The sequence below is a fragment of the Myotis brandtii genome, unplaced genomic scaffold (genome assembly GCF_000412655.1).
Source record: "Myotis brandtii unplaced genomic scaffold, ASM41265v1 scaffold138, whole genome shotgun sequence".
In the NCBI taxonomy this organism is placed as follows: Eukaryota; Metazoa; Chordata; class Mammalia; order Chiroptera; family Vespertilionidae; genus Myotis; species Myotis brandtii.
This window is the reverse complement of record NW_005354915.1, coordinates 1,215,728-1,219,287: the sequence shown is the minus strand read 5'-3', so window position 1 is coordinate 1,219,287 and position 3,560 is coordinate 1,215,728.

The window sequence follows — 3,560 nt, the reverse complement described above, 5'->3', positions numbered from 1 at the left end:
AGCGCGGGAGGAGGGGGCCGCGCACAAAGTGCGTTTCTGTCCCGCCGTCTGTCCGTCTGACCGTTTATTTGTTTTGTGGCCGGTGGTGGCCCGCGATTCTGCAGGCGCCCGGCCCGCCTGCCTGAAGCCCCACCATTCACCCGCAATGGACGGGAAGGAGCGCTGGGTTGTTTTAAATGTTTTATTTTTATTTATTTTTTCTTAATCTCCCCACAAATAAAAATTTGCGCCAACCAAACAGAGCTCTGGCGGTAGCGCAGGCCTCCAGGGAAAGGTGGCCCCAGTTCCCAGCTTCCAGAGCATCCATGGAGCCACACCGAGGCCAGGAGAGCCGGGGCCCTCACCTGGGTGGGGGCGCGCAGTCTGAGGCTGGAGGCACAGCAGCCCCAGGACACCCCCTGCAGTTGAACCCCTGCCTTCAACACATATTGTGTGAGCACCTACTATGTGCCAGGAGCCTCTACAGATTAATTTTATTTTCACGGATTTTTTTTTTATTGCAAAAGCAGTGAATGTCAATGGAAAGGACAGTTCCATGGCACGCTAGGGGTACACAGAAAAAAAACCCTCAAAATTCCGGCTGGGAACCTCCAAATCCCACTCCCTGGAGGAAGCCACGGCTGACAGCGGGGTGTGCCACCTCTCGAGACTTTATACAAACACGCACACAGGCACAAGGCCCCGAGTCCTTGCTTAGTGCATTTCTTTCCAAATGAAGTGACGACTCCTCCTCTCTGCGGGGCCCCAGCACAACCCTGACCGGCTCTTTCTTTCTCTAACAGTTTTTTTTTGGGGGGAAGGGGTAGTGAACCTTTCTTGGGCTCCATCTGCAAATCTGCAAAATGGAGCACATGAGACACCTGATCTCAGCCTTTGACTCTGAGGATCCAAGCAGATGACGGGTGTCTGTAACCACTCTGAGGATCCAAGCAGATGACGGGTGTGAGGGAGTCTGTAACCTGGGCGGCTCTGCCCATTGTCCCCATCACCGTGACCTGGCCTGTGGGACCAGCTATGGAAGACCGTGGCTGACCTTGGGGGCAGAGCCCAGGAGCCCAAGCCCCTTGTCAGGCTCGTTCGGGCCCGTCTTCTCTCCCCCAACATTCCCGGGAGGTGAGGATGGCGGCGAGAATGCCACCATGGCTCATTGCACTTGGGGAGCTGCGTCTGTGTGCGGCCTGGCGTGGGGGCTGTGGGGAGACTTTTATCATGGCCACACAGCTCCTCCTCCTTTGTCTTGGGGACATTCTTGCAGTTGAACTAAACGAGGGTTGGGTCCAGAGAAGGGCTGGCATTTCAAAGAGAAAGTGGAGAAGGTGAGAGAGATAGAAACATGAAATCATGAATCATGAGAGAGAATCATTGATCAGCTGCCTCCTGCACGCCCCCTACTGGGGAGCAAGCCAGCAACCCAGGCATATGCCTTGAGCGGTAATTGAACTGTGACTTCCTGGTTCATAGGTCAACACTCAATCACTGAGCCACGCCGGATGGGCAGGGCTGGCATCTTTCATGCAATTGGCAAACCAGGGCAAAGCCCCAGAGGATGGGAGAGCTGTGGCCTCGGGGCTGACCTCTGGTCTCTGGACCCTGAGACCCACCCTGGGATGGCGAACCTTTTGAGCTCGGCGTGTCAGCATTTTGAAAAACACTAACTTAACTCTGGTGCCGTGTCACATATAGAAATTTTTTGATATTTGCAACCATAGTACAACAAAGACTTACATTTTTGATATTTATTTTATATATTTAAATGCCATTTAACAAAGAAAAATCAACCAAAAAAATGAGTTCGAGTGTCACCTCTGACACGGGTGTCATAGGTTCACTATCACTGGTCTAGGATCACTGACCAGCACGATCGCCTCCTGATTGTATATCATCGCTGCACCACATAGCCCAGGAGAAAGGGCTTGAGGGGATCCCAGGCAAGGGACTCCACCGCCATACCCACTCTCAGTGCCCACTCGGCGGGACCTCTTGCTGGGCACTGGTGGCAGAAGGGAGGGAAGGGGACTAGCGGCCCCTAATTCATTCATGGGGACCCTGCTCTGCACCGTGTCCAGGCCTGTGTCCTGTCTGCAACCAGGAAGCCCTGGCTTGACTTCCTGACGGTTCTGTGTTGGTCTTGGGTTTTGAGAGTTGCTTGCAGCTCAGGCAGGTGGCACTGGCAGAGTGCCAGGTAGTGACTCCAAAAGGCACCGAGACCCAAGAGACGGAGATGAGGGGTGCACCGGTGCGTGAGGTACTTCTGGGGTGAAACTGACAGGACAGACACCCTCTCTGAGAAGCAACTTGGCAACAGGCGTACGGAGACGAAAAACTGTCGATCCCTTTCCACCCGGTGAGTCCACCTCCACAGATTTATTTCAAAGCGATGAGCGGAGATGTGGGCACAGATTCAGGCACAGGGATGTTCCCTCGGTGTTGTTTATAACAGCGAACAATAGAACCCGCTGGGACTGGGCAGACCAGTTATGGTGAGACCCTGCCATGGAACACCACACAGCGAATTTAAAAATCACATTTTAAGCCCTGGCCGGTGTTTCTCAGTTTTTAGAGCATCAGCCCACGCACCAAAGGGTTGCAGGTTCAATTCTCGGTCAGGGGCATGTACCTGGGTTGCAGGTTTGATTCCAGGCAACCAGTCAATGTGTCTCTCTCACATTGATATCTCTCTCTCTCTCTCTCTCTCTCTCTCTCTCTCTCTCTCTCTCTTTCTTCCCCCCTCCACCCCTTCGCTGCCTGCCTCCCTCCCTTCCACTCTCTCTTAAAAAAAAAAAATCAATGGAAAAATATCTTCAGGTGAGGATTAACCAAAAAAAAAATCACATTTTAAAAGAAGATTTAATACTTATTAATTTGAATAAAATGAGATAAAGCAGGTTGCAAAGCTGTATGCGTTGAATGAAACATGAAAGGCATGGTGAGCAAAAGTCACACAAGAGGCCATCGTTAGGCAGGATGCATTTTCTGGTCTAGAACTTACACCTCTGAAAAGATCATTTAAATACAATTTAAAAAAATAGAGGTCAGAAAAATATGCTGTGTGTAACGTGATCTTAATTTCATTTTTTAAAGCCTTTGTACTCATAGGGAAAAGACTGGAAGGAAATATAGCAGAAAGTTACCGGTCTTTTATATGTTAAGTAGATATAAGTTTTCCCGGGGGAGGGGGGGCGTAATGCTTGTGTAGAAGGTGTTCTTGCATTTGCAGGGCACGTGGTGAGTGCGCACTTGGGCCTGCATTAAAAACACCCCCCACACTCCCACACCCGCACCCCCCACCGGGCCGTTCCTGCTTCCTTGTTTCTGGCTGTCTGCCTCCCCCAAATGGCCCACTTAGCACTGTGTCCCCAACGCCCGGAGCAGCGTCTGGCACAAGGCGGGTGCTCCATAAACATCCTCTGAAGAAACGCACCGCCCGACTGCCACGTGCTCAGGGCCTGCCCGATGCCCAGCACCCAGTAAGTGTGATCTGCTGCCATTCTCACTCCCACCCTGGGAGGTCGGCATTCCTAACTTCGTTCTACCAGTAAAGATGAGCAGGGATTCAAGTC